A 13,860-nucleotide genomic window follows, 5' to 3' on the forward strand; every position below is an offset into this window, starting at 1 on the left:
TGTTTTTGGGCGTATAAATTATTTGCTATCGTGTCACCGTTAGCGAAATCTGAGGCCCTCTAATTTGCCAAAAATTAAGAAAAGTCGACAAATTTTGAGAGTTTCTGTGAAAAAGTGAACATATCTTTCACACTCGTTTCAGATAGACGAATGTCCTGGACTATTTAGACGGTGAAGTTAGGTGATAATTCCATTTGACATTGAGTGAACATTTGCTACTTTTCTTAAAACTTGGTTCAAGACCTTATGCTTCGAAAACAGAGGGTACGAATACGAAAACACTGATGGTAAGCCCAAAACAGGTCTTAATATATTCTGACCATTTTTTTTTGAGCAATCACGATTGCTTATTGCTCTCATTTGACCGTTTTTGAGGTTCGTGCCTTTTTCAGCTTGGACCAGAAGCCTCTGCAGCACCACCGCCCACCGTCCTCTGCAAAGGACGCGGCGCGGCTGCTCGGTCCTGAGCTATCCGGTTCTCCTGGTCGGAAGCGTCCATGTCCTACACACACACGCCACGTGCATACACACAGGTCTACGCAAACACAGAAGCCTACACACTTACACACAACACTATGCACACGTAACCGCCCAGATGGAGAGGCAGGCTTGAGGAGGGGGGACAGGAGCTGTTTCTAGAAACAATAACTCCAATGAGTAGGGTCCTGTCGTGATTGCGAAAAACATAATTTGAATTCAGAATTTCAGAATTCAAATTATTATTATTATTATTTTTTTTTTGAGCAATCACGATTGCTTATTGCTTTTATTTGACTGTTTTTGATGTTAGCTGATTTTTCCCACCGCCAACCTCTGCACCATCACCGTGGACAGGCGGGCTCCTCACGCTGCTGCTCCTATTTGATCGGGACAGTCCTGGTTTTCAGACAAAATCCCGGTGTCCCGGCCGGTTTAATTCTCGTCCCAGTAAAAAATAAACTTAATTACTGATGACCGAAAAAGTCTAAAAATAATAACTGTGAAGGATTATTTGAAATATGTATTAACTTTGTCATTTCTCTACCTCAAAGTCGGACTGACGTGAGTTCATAAGTTGCGATTTACTGTTTATTGATGCATTGTATTATGTAGAATCCTAGTTTACATCGAGACGTGCAAACGTAATTCTGAAAAAAAAAAAAAAAAAAAAAACCTCTGTAACTAGTATTTACCAGTGCTAAAGGAGCGGGCCTCCTTCTCTTTGCATGCGCCTGACAAATGTTTATCCTTTCTCCTGTAAAATAGCGAATGCGTGACTTACGTTACACAGGTTCTGGGTTACGGATTTGTAACATTGACTTGCAAAATTAATATAGGATTAGCCTGTAGGGATTTTTACTACAAAATTAACAGATTAAAAGATTTTCTAAAAAAGTCTTAACCGATGCAAATAACCTGTTTTATGATTTAATTAGTAACCATTTATTCATGCCATTGAGGATGAACTACCCTCTAAAATACTCTAAATCCCAATAAGGGGTTACGTACCTTATTGAATACTCGCTACGCTGGCGAGGGGGGGGGGGGTAACCCGGTGTCCCGGTTGAACGTTTCAGAAATCTGTTGCCAAGCCTTATCTTATACAGCATCCAACCCGTGCAGCTTTGACCTCCAATGTCTCGTAGCACCATATTGTTCAGCCATGATGATTTTCTTTAGAATGCTTTTATTGTCAAGGCGGATAACGTGGCTGAAAATGCAACTATTGTGGTGCCTAATTATGCACCTTTGGGACAGAATAAATGTACATCGTCGCCTTAAAGCAACAGTAAGACATCTATTCCCAGAAATAACAGTAAGATATCTTACTGTTAAGATAAATAAATACCTTTGTGCTGAATAGTAAAGTCAAAACAAACAACGTAAGTAGAAGCACAAATTTGTAAATTACAGCTGTAATTTACAAATTTGTGCTTCTACTTACGTTGTTTGTTTTGACTTTAATATCTTACTGTTGCTCATAGGCGACGATATGGTTTTAACTTTCCAGATGTACTGCTGAGCTTTTATTTAAGGATATTAAGGTCATGAAACAGTGTTACCCTTTCTTTCAAAATACTTTAAAAAGCGTATTTAGTTTATCTTAACTAAATTGGTTTTATTGTTTCTGTAATATAAAATATAGTTGTGAAAATAAGGACATCACCATTTAAATAAGCGGCCTTAATCGATCTTCCTTCGAAAAAAATGATGGAAATCGCACTTGACTTCCTTCTAATCCCTATTATTATTATTATTATTTTGTAAAAAAAAATAAATAAACTGGTGCGTGTATGTAGCTACAAACGATGCATGAAGAAGTGTTATGCTTTCATCATGTATGACACTGTAGTCTGCAATTAAAGTTAGTAGTAGATATAGGAAATTACTTTTTAAACACTAAAATTTAAAATAACAAAGAAATGTAGTTATTATGTAACAAATGCTCAATTAGGTTAAAACACAGCGTAATAAATAAAAATAAACGCAATACATGATAACATTTTGCAATTTTTGAATTGCAAAAGCGTGCATACAAGCAATTGTTACTCTTAAAAACACAAAAGACCGTTAAAAATTAAACTTGTGTGTTATCAAAAACCTGTTTCCCCTTGGAAAAGATATAATTAAGGATTGGAAATACGAAAAATGTTTTAGTAGTTGTATTTTTATTTGACGTGGATAGAGATTTAAATTAAGTATCAAGGCCTTGTACAAGTTTTGATAATTTGTTTTTTAACTGCACTTCGTGAAATATTTTGATAAACTCACACGTTCTCAATTAAACAAAATACTGTAACAAGATACTTAACAAAATACTGTACTAAGAGGGGCAATTTAAAAATTGCCCCTCTTAGTACAGTATTTTGTTTTGTTGCTTTTCATATTTTTTAAATATTTATAAATTGATGTAATATACTTTTATGAATTCTGTTTTCAGTTACCGCAAAGTCTGAACATGGGCATTGTACTTGGATACCTCACACGATATAAATAGGAATTAGATAAATAATTTTTGACCCTTAAAAATCTGTCATTTTACTGTGTATGCAAAAGGGTATCCATTACTCTTCAAATAACAGACTATTTAAAATCAAGCTAGTACAGTTGGACAATATTCAAAAAAAAAAAAAAGTTTCTTCTTGAATTGAACGAGTCTACTTTCCCGTATATCGACATTGGCTATATAACATCTAATTAAAATTTTAGATGCAAATCTTTAAATCTGGTTTCTAATATCAAACAGTGTCTGCACTTGAAAAAAAAAACTAATGAAATATATACGTAACGAATTAATAAACAAACAAGCAAAGTATCAGTACCTTTAAACCAGCATCACAAGCAGCTCTTTCCCCAAAATTCTTACATCATTTAAAAAAAAAACGAAAGATAGAAAACAAAACGTTTTAAAATTACCATTTATCAAAAAAAAAGAAAAAAGTTCGCCTCCGATTTTACTTTTGTTGCAAAAACCTAAAACTAAATAAAGTTCTCCATTCCTCTTGAAAAAAAATTAAAACAGCAGTTCAAATTTCTTTCGATTTCTCGTTGACAAGAATAAAATTAAAAAAAAAAATGAATTTTGACATTTTGAATTCAAATTATGTCTTTCGCAATCACGAGTGTGTGTGTGTGTGTGTGTGTGTGTGTGTGTGTGTGCGTGTGTGTGTTGGTGTGTGTGCAGGCATGAGTATGTGTGTGTGTGTTTGCGTCTGTGTCCATGCATGAGTGTGCGTATGTACGTGTGTGTTTGCGTCTGTGTGCATGCATGAGCGTGTGTGTGTATGTGTGCTTGCGTCTGTGTGCAGGCATATAGGTAAGTGGGTATGTGTAGGCAATAAGTAAGCGGGAATGTGTGTGTGTTGGCGTCTGTGCGAATGCATGAGTATATGTGTGTGTGTAGGTGTGTGTATGTATGCGTGTATGTAGTAAGTGATGTGTATGCATGCGCGTGTGTATAGGATATGGACGCAAACTGGAGACGGTTTTGCTGAAGCTTAAAATTTAGTGTTTACATTTTGAGAAAAACAAGTTAATCGACGAGACTCGTTAAATTGAAAAATAATACACCAAGTGAATATATTAATTAATTAAAAAACAATAAAAGTTCCATCATGCTAGAAGATCAAACATTGAAGGTAGCAATTTTAGCAACAAAAAAAATTGTTGCCAATTTAGCATGTTCCACGTCGTGATAATTCCCCCAGATTTTAATGTGAATATTAAAAAAGCAAGAAATGTAATGTTGCCAAATTTTGCGACGCCAAAAGATTATGTATATATTTTTTTGAATTTATTTTGGCAATAATTTTTCATTTTATTTGTTGTCGCGGTGTTTGGTTTGTGGGTTCCAATAAAGTCAAGCTTTTATTGTATATAATATAGTTTTTTAGCGAATTATTTTACCTTTTACTGAAACTTTCAATGTCGTTTCGTGACTTCTTTCATTTATTGGGAAGATATTTTTAACTTTCAATAAATACGCATGTAATTAAACTTTGGATGCTTTTTGATGACCTATTTTTTTATTTGGTGAAACCGTACAATCACTTTGTCTTTTTTTGTGGGTTTTTAATCAAAACAAAGCAAAATTGTTCACCATATAAAAAACAAGCGTTTAAATATTATAAAAAAAATCTCGTTAAAATATTTCACCAAATCAATTTTAAATTCTTCATTATCATGTACATAATCAGCTGAATAATTATACCGAGTCAGAAACTAGTATGTTGTGGCCATCACGAAACTTTCTTCTATATCTTTCCTATAATTCTGATCCCTCCCCATGATTGACGAGGAAGCAATATTCCCAACAAAACCAAAATTACACATGCAAAAACCTGACGACCATCCCAATGTCTGAATTATCGCAAAATCAAAGCAAAGAGCAAAAATAATTGAAAGTTATTTTTAAAGCTTTGCATGAATTAATTACAAATATTTTATTTGTTAACAAACATTAGATGGCAACAGTTAAAAATTTTAAATCATTGAGGCAATATTCCCGATCATTTCCATTCAATTAAAATCACGAGAAATACGCAGACAACAGTCTATCACAATTAAAAAAAATAATTTGAATTTTGACATTTTGAATTTAAATTATATTTTTCGCAATCACGAGTGTGTGTATGTAGGCGTGTGTGTTTGTGTGTGGAGGGGTATGTGTATGTCTGTGTAGGCATGTGTGTTTGTGTCTGTTAGCTGGTATAAGTGTGTGGGTAGTTTTGTGTATGAACGTGTGGGGGGGGGGGCATGTGTATGTGTGTGTAAGCATATGTGTTTGTGTCTGTGTAAAGGCATGAATGTGTGGGTAGTTGTGTGTACGTGTGTGTGTATGTGTAGGTGTCTATGTATGCGTGTGTGTATGTGTTTGTGCGTGTGTGTAGGTGTATGTGTGTGTATGTGTGTGCGTGTAGTTGTGTGTGTGTGCGTGTAGTTGTGTATGTATGAGGCGGTGGGAAAATAAAATGATAGAAAGCACGCTAAAAACAGTCAAATAAAAGCAAAAAGCAATCGTGATTGCTGAAAAACAAAATCAGCACATCTTGGAGCGATTAGCGCCAAAAATAAACCAACGCCTGTTTACCCCATATGGATTCACATTTACTGCAAATTTCATCCAGAACGTAGCATTATTTTTTGAGATATGGCACTCACAATGGAAAAAAAAGAACGTTCGATCTTTTCAGCTGTTGACACCAAAATAAGCTCTTAAATGAATCAGCTCTTATACTCTCCAAGGGCTACTTGTCGATAAATTTTTGTTTGATTCTGTTCATTATTTCTTGAGATACAGCAGTCATAATTGACGACAAGAACGTTCTATAGCTCAACCCCCGTTTGAGCTATTGACACCAAAATTACACACCTGTACTTGTTAAGAGTAACGTATGGACCAAATTTTGTTTGATTCCGCCAGTTACTTCCTTTGGAATAGCAGGCACGCATAACTCAAAAAACGTCAAATTGCTCCATCCCCTTGGAGGAATTTGCGCCAAAAACCAATGGGCACAAGTTCACATAGGGGCACATATGTGTACAAAATTTCGTTTTATTTCATGCGGTAGTTTTTGCTGCAGAGCGGCCACAAAAAACTGGTGTGACACACACACACAGACAGACATTTTCCAAAAATGGTTGAAATGGACTCAGCACACCTCAAAACGTTCAAATCCGTCAAAATTCGAAATTCAAAAATTTGCACGAATCCAATATTTTCTTCTATATATTGGATATAGAAGAAAGTAATAAAAATTGTAAGTCTCTGTAAATTTGTAACATTAGAAAAGAGAACCAAACATAACAGCGATGTAAGCCTAGTTTCTCAAATTTCGCCGGCTATGATAAAAGCATTCTTACCGATATAGTCCGCATAAAACTCTTATTGTCGAAATCTTAAATCCATTAACTAAATATGCAATAAAATACTATTTATAAAATATTGAAACAATTCACGAAATTTACTCACATTAAATGTCTCGAAAATTTTAGTGGTAATCCCGAAAAATGTAAATAATATTTATTCACTTTTACTTAATAAGACAAAATGTGCTTCAGGGATGACTTCGTTCATTTTGCCAGTAGCGAACACCAATGAGAAATAATTGAATCCTGAGTTGAGATCAGCTTTTCTTGAAAGGGTTATTTATTTTTAGTGAAAAGCAGATCTGTTACGGTGTTACTGCATCGATTCACCCTGTGCTACTTATCAGTTAAGCATATAATGAAATTTTACTTTAAAGATTGAAACAACATCACTTTTTACAAAACAAATAACAAGTTAACTAATATAAACAAATTATTTTTCGGTTATATTACAGCGCTCTCTTACGGGCGAGTCGGCGCTTTTGATCTATTGTGAAATGACTGAATCTGATAAGACCCGTATCGAGTGAAGCCGTGGTTCAACAATGAAATTCTAATTGAATGCTTACTTACAATTTAGCGCCCGATTAATTTAAAACATACATAACTCACGTTCTAACTTCCCTGGAACATTGAAACAAAATTCATCTGACGAAGAAAAATCCTGCTTTTCTATTGATGTTTTATTCTAAATATTGCGAACAGACTTTTGCCCTCAAAAACGCCAGAAAAATGCCTTTTCTGAGTCCTAAAATTAAGATTCCAACGGTTTTTTTTTTTTTTTTGGCGTTCAAAACCCTCTGCCCCCCCCCCCTACTTTCCTTCTCGGGTTCCCAAGTACCTACCTGCCAAGTTTGGTCGATATCCGACTTAAACTACGGATTTGTATAAGGAACATACACACACATATATACATATATTCGGTTTTATTTACATATATTATTTTTAAAAAAAATGAAGTACAAAACAATGGTTTTGATTGTGTGTGTCGCTACTTTTAAAGAAGTTTATTTTGCATAAATGTCAAAAAAAAAAAAAAAAAAATCAATTTCTCCTTTAATTTTATTGTACTTCAAGTACCATGTTCTTGGTTAAAACGCTCTTAAATATAAACCAAATTATCAATAATTAGAGCAGCTTGAATCTAATTATATTGATAAAAATTTGAATCTTTATTTAAAATATTTCATTAATGTATGTCTTTACAAAAATCAGACATTCCACTTGAATACTTCATTAGACGAAAAAATGTGCAAAAAATAAAATGTAATTTATGCTATTCTTACCGACGCATTGATGCAAATTGATACCCTTTATTCTGAAAAGAAACTTCTCATTACATCCATGCGAGAAAAAAACCTTATTTTACGGATGATCACATTTAGGGAATTTCCGACCCATTAATGGCTTTTTCTCCTTCTTGATATCACTCAACTACTTTAAATTCCTTGCAAGACATCAAATTGTCTCAGATTTCGGGACAGTTGAAAAAGAGAAAAAAAAAGATTTAGAATTATATCGTCTCTAGAAAGCAAGAATTAAATTTGGGTCACATGTGACTTGAGATTAAAAAAGAAAAATGTTATGCTGAAAATATTTTTCTTGAGCTATGTTCCAAAAAAAAAAAAAAATAAATAAATAAAAATAAAAAAATATTTTACATTTTTTGCTTTAAATGCTTTTTTTTTTTTTTCGAGCATTCCATTTACATAAATTTGAATGATTTTCCGAAAGGAAAGTTGTGTAGCTGAATTATAGCTTTGTTTTGCGGGGTTTTTTAAATTAAACTTTATGGTGTTAGTCGGTGAACAAATGTAGTATCATTATGTTGTGCTCAAATTTAAATGCGTATTCTTCGTTACTAACCTTCTCTTGTTTCCAGAATGTCAGAACAGGCTAATTTAGTAAAATGATTTTTTGGCGGTTGCTTAATTTTTTCTAAGCTATCGATAAGCTCAGCGTTTAGTAACTTCGAAACCGATTTTGAAAATGTATATTTTTGTTTTGCTGCTCAAGGAAAAGGGAAAGCTATTGTTTTGCAGTAAGTTACCGCCCCTAAGTCAGGACCCCCCTAAGGCAGAAGTACATAAAATATACCAGATAGCCCAGTTTTCACGTCCTAAGCCGGGACTAAGGCAGAACCACATACAATATACCACACAGCTCAGTTTTCACGTCCAGGAACTGCAGTTTTGTTCTTATTAGTTGGTGCTTTCAACTTCAATGAGATGACATATGAGGCAGTGAGAAGCAAAGGGGTGTAAGTGGTTATTTTGAAGTTTCGAGTAAAACACGTTTAAATATAAGCTCCTAGGTAGGCTTTCATTGAAATTGTTTTCCAAATCATGCTGTAATGCAGCAACTACCAGGATTACTAGAACCATCCCTTGCCCCAAGACAGAGGAGAGGTTCACCTACCATGTGTACTGGTTATCTCCACATTTTTAATTTTGCCACTTGCATCCCTTTGCTTCTCACTGCCTCATATACTTCCAGCAAGGTATGTGATAACCGGACTGTCAGGTATAGGGTCTGGTGGGGTAAAGTGGTCATAAAATCGTAGGTTTTCAACTTTGGTGGATAATAAATACAACAAATAATTTAAACACCTCAACTTTTTTTGTTGTTATTTTACATTGCATTATTAAAGAACACAGTACATTGAAGTTTAGAAAAAAAATATTTATTTAATTAGTTTTATAACACTTTCTTTTCCCTTTGTATTTATGACCACTTTACCCCATGGGATGGGGGAAAGTGGTCATAGTTAAAAATAAATGCAAAACCGTATTAAATAACCCTAATATTTGTATATTTCAGTTATTTTTATGGTTACAAGTATATGCACTAATATATGCGTGTACTCACGAGTATATATGTGTCGTGTCAACATGAGTAATCACGTTCATATATGAGTAGATACCGTGCATAGCTGAGTATATACATGTATAGTAGACGTATATACGCATATATGTACAAGTGTACATGTGGGTATATACATAACTGTACATAAATGTATATACGGGTATACACGAGTTAATTCGTGGATGCATCCAGTGCGTGTTTGTACGTGTCTACTCACGTATATACACATATATATGGAAGCACGAGTATATACGTATGTATACGTGTAAACACAATTATATACCTGAAAAAACGTATATACGTACATTTATGTGTCCGTACATACTCGTCAACCAGTACATATACGTATTCACGAGTATATACGCTTACATACATGTATGCCTACAGAGTGAATCCAAACTCTTGGCAAAAATCTAAGGGGTGTGAGAGGTGAGGATAAAAAGCAAAGAATAATAAGGAGTTTATGGTCGTTGACGCGCTACATGCACACAAAGCCAGAAACTGATGGATGCAAAACATGTCACAAATTTTTTACACAAAGATGATTTTACTCAAAATTTAGTTTTTAAGAAATATTTAGAGCACTTTTTAAAAGTTACGGCCCGTAGTAGTTCTAATACACGCATCGCAACAAAGGCGCAGCGACGGATGAAAGTTTTTCAAAAGTCTCGTTATTAAAACAGAGAGTGCTTTGTGATTGCGACGCAGCCCTTTGACTTTGCGTGCATGTAGCGCGTCAGCATTGTGTTTGTGACCATATGTTCCTTGTGATTCTTTTTTCTTATCCTCCCCTCTAACACCTGGTAAAATTTTTTCCAAGAGTTTAAACTAACCCTGTATACTTGTATGTCATATGCTTGTATGTAAGTATCTATTCGAGTACGTACGTGTATATACGTGTCTAACTGAATATATAAGTGTTCGTATACATACGAGTAAAAGCAAGTATATACTTGTATAGTCAAATGTATATCTGCATAGATAAAAAATACCCATATCGCAGATACCCATATGCGTATTTATTGGTGCATTTATGTAAATACGTTTGTATACGTGCCTACACGAGTATATGCGTATGCATACGTATATACTCGTATATTTAACCCCATTTACGGTAAAAACAATACATATTAACTGAAATTAATATTTAATTCATATCTGCCTTATACATAACTCTTAAGTGACATTAGAAGAACAATATTCGTTAAGCCTAATATTATGGCCACTTTACCCCATCTTACTGAAATTGTTCTAAAAAATGATCTAAAATTTATTCAGCTAACTGCTAATGAGTAAGCGATCTTAAGACATGTAGGAAGCTTCCTGTGCCGTCAATCTGTTCATAATTCTAACAAACAAAATTTCCCGAAGAAGTTAAAAGAGGTGTTTAGATTTTTAAAATTTTCATATTTACACAAAATATTTTTTTTACCAAATAAAATTTTGCCAGGTTTGGAAATTTTGTATTCAAAATGTAGTTTCTAACTCCCCAAACCTAAAATAAAATTTTCACATTCATTCGAACATTTATTTCCAAGCTATAGTCATTTATTTGACGTATGACCATTTTACCCCATTGACCACTTTCCCCCACCAGACCCTATTGCATGTAAAGCTATTGATGTTTAGTTTGGCCAATACCGCTATTAATTTAACGCTAGGCAGTTTAGCTACAAAAACACTTCCCATTTCTGCAAAGTCCCAACAAAAAATTGTTTTTTTCTTTTGGAAGCTGATTTCACATGATTCCTTTTCGTACACCATGACAAGATTAAATTTAGGAAGGTGACTTCTCCAAGCCCGTCATCTTTGAAATTTCTGGCGGGTTCAAAGGTATGAACTCACTGCATTAAAATTATTGCTTCCAAGAGAACAAGGAGAAGAAGCAATAGCCCCGCCCCATGTTTATCCAAAGGACGAAACCAGCTCCCACCCCCCCCCATCTCCACCCCGCCATTTCATCACCAACGAAGAATATTTAAATGGTTATTCAAACTCATGTTAAATGATTACTATATAAGTATATTACGAGTTGTGGAGAAGTAACAAATTGTTTATGTGCTTATACCTTATGAATCAGCTCCAATATGAGAAACGTATTTTTTTAATTAATTTGTTTCAGCATTCAGTTTTAGCAATCAAGAGTTGCAGCCAGGTATTCAATATATGTCTCTGAAAGAGAAAAAAAATGTACAAATTTCAGTTTATCATTTTATACCTTTGTTCAGTTTACCATTTGTTTTAAACGCCATAATCAGTAGATTGACTATACATTTCACATCGAAACTTTTTTTATAAGGTAACGCTAGAATGATTGCTAACAGGGGGCTTATCAATAAAAATGTTGTAAAGACTTCGGTTGCTTGGATAGTTTGGCCAGTTTTTAAATTTTCGAACATGTTTCATATGCTATAAAGTAGAAGTAAATTTATTTTCGGTCGATTGCCGATGTAAGGAAAACTAAAACGATTATTTCCTAGAACTTTGTGAATGTGCGAACATTTCAACTCCAAATTTATTTTAATATATTGTGTTGGGGAATAAGTTCGTAGAGTTTTTATATTTATGATTTTTTTTTTTTTTTTTTTTTTTTTTTTTTTGACCAAGTGTATAATATTATTCGATAGAAATCTTTCTGCTCTACAAAACTCTGCTATTACAACACGAACTATTGCAAAAAATGAAACGATTAATTAAATGTGTAACTTTAGCCTTAATAAGTTAGTATCGCGTATTTTCTTTCGTGAAATGAGGAAAAAAACCTCTTTATTCAGTCTTGAATGTATATTACAAATAGTTAAATACTTTATTTGCACGGCAGTCATTTAACAGAAATACAAATAATGCAAGATGGTTGCGACTGCGAAAGAACTTAAGATTTCGAAAGGAATGAATAAACTTGAATACAACAGGCACAGAAAACTTGTTTGCTTTTATTTCAGAAAGTATGTTAGAGTTGCTTTTTAAAAATAAAGAATACATGCAGAAAAAGAAACATGTCATTTAAATGTGCTCCTACATTTTAAATTTTGAAGAACATTTTCATGCTTAAAAGTAAACAGAGAACTTTAAAGCTCGCTGAAATGTCTATCTAGAAGGGTTTTTTTTTATTTCTTCCATTATTTTAATGACATAGTTAATGCTATTTCTTTATGTACAATTAAGGTTGTTGATACAAGATAAATTTACGGTACATAATTTTTAATCATATGAATGCGACTTCATTATATTTTTAAATACAAGAAGATCATTGTATTAAATATTAGAAGACTGTATTATTACACTTTTTTACTGCTTTTATTTTACAATAAAAACTGTCTCTTACTTGAAATTTTTACGTTTCTACTGTTTACGACAAGGTTTACTCTAAATTTTGTGTTTTATTCTAAACTTTGACCGTGTATACTATTGCTACATTGCTTCTACAAATAATTTGCCAATTTAATATATTTTTCTAATGTTTATCTGTTCCAACAATTATTTTTGTATTCATATTTACACATTATTCCCATAAGATTCATTATTTTTGTTCTGTATAATTCATTAGACTTATTAACTATAATTAATAACTTAATATCTGCATGTAATTCTATTAAGCTAATGTCAGATATTTTTGAGGTTTTATTTCTATGACTGTATCGTGTTTGTTTAAACAATGTGAATACGTAGAAACCTATTCATTAAAAGATCCTTTCTTTTTATGTTAATAAACATATATTTTTTCTGCATAACGAATTATAAACTTATTTGTGATTTCTTAAGCAAAAAATTTCGTCATTAACCTTTAAAAAATATTTTTTTTTTATTTACACATATGAACCGTCACGTGCAGGACAAAGGATTGACTTTTTCGTAGGACAAAGGATTGACTTTTTCGTAGAATGGCCCTGTAGCAGAAATTTTACTATTCAAACAGTGCTTTGATAGAACATATCGCACTAAAAAGAAACTAGAGAAACTGTCTATGCTGATATGTATAAATTAAAGAGAGAAAAAAAGTTTTTCTGTCGATCATCTTGAATATAACGTAATTTGAATATTAATACTTTTCGGTTTCGCTGTGAATCAATTTAAATCTTTTCTCCTTAGTTATCTTACACGGTGCAATACTATTTTAAAAATATGCATTATTTCATAACATATTTTCATTATTATGGAATCAAAAGTAACACGAAAAATGATGCTGAAAAAGTGAGAGTAAAACTTCCCGTTTCTTGCTTGATTACTATTTGGTTTTCTTTATGTTTCTTCTTTTACTTTGTAAAAAAATAAATTATATTTTAATGACATGCATATTTTCTTTTGTTTCTCCTACAGAAAAATGTATTCAGCAACCTAATATTTGAATGATTTATAAAGGAAATTTTAGTTCGAGTGTTACATCTTGAATGGGAGCGTAATAGTTGACACATTCAATTTTCCTGAAGATTTCAGAATAGTTTACTAGTATTATGATAAAAAAAAGTGTAGCTTATTTCCTCTGAAATTAAACTTGTTGGCCCTCAACTAGAGGTCAAAGTTTAAAGTCGTTAATTAAGAAGAACTAAATATATGATCGCTTTGCTTCAAAAGCAATGAGTGAAATAAGCCGATTATTAAAATGCGGGTACTACTTGATACTTGATACATGCTACCGTAAATAATTTG

This window comes from Uloborus diversus, unplaced genomic scaffold (genome assembly GCF_026930045.1).
Source record: "Uloborus diversus isolate 005 unplaced genomic scaffold, Udiv.v.3.1 scaffold_11, whole genome shotgun sequence".
In the NCBI taxonomy this organism is placed as follows: domain Eukaryota; kingdom Metazoa; phylum Arthropoda; class Arachnida; order Araneae; family Uloboridae; genus Uloborus; species Uloborus diversus.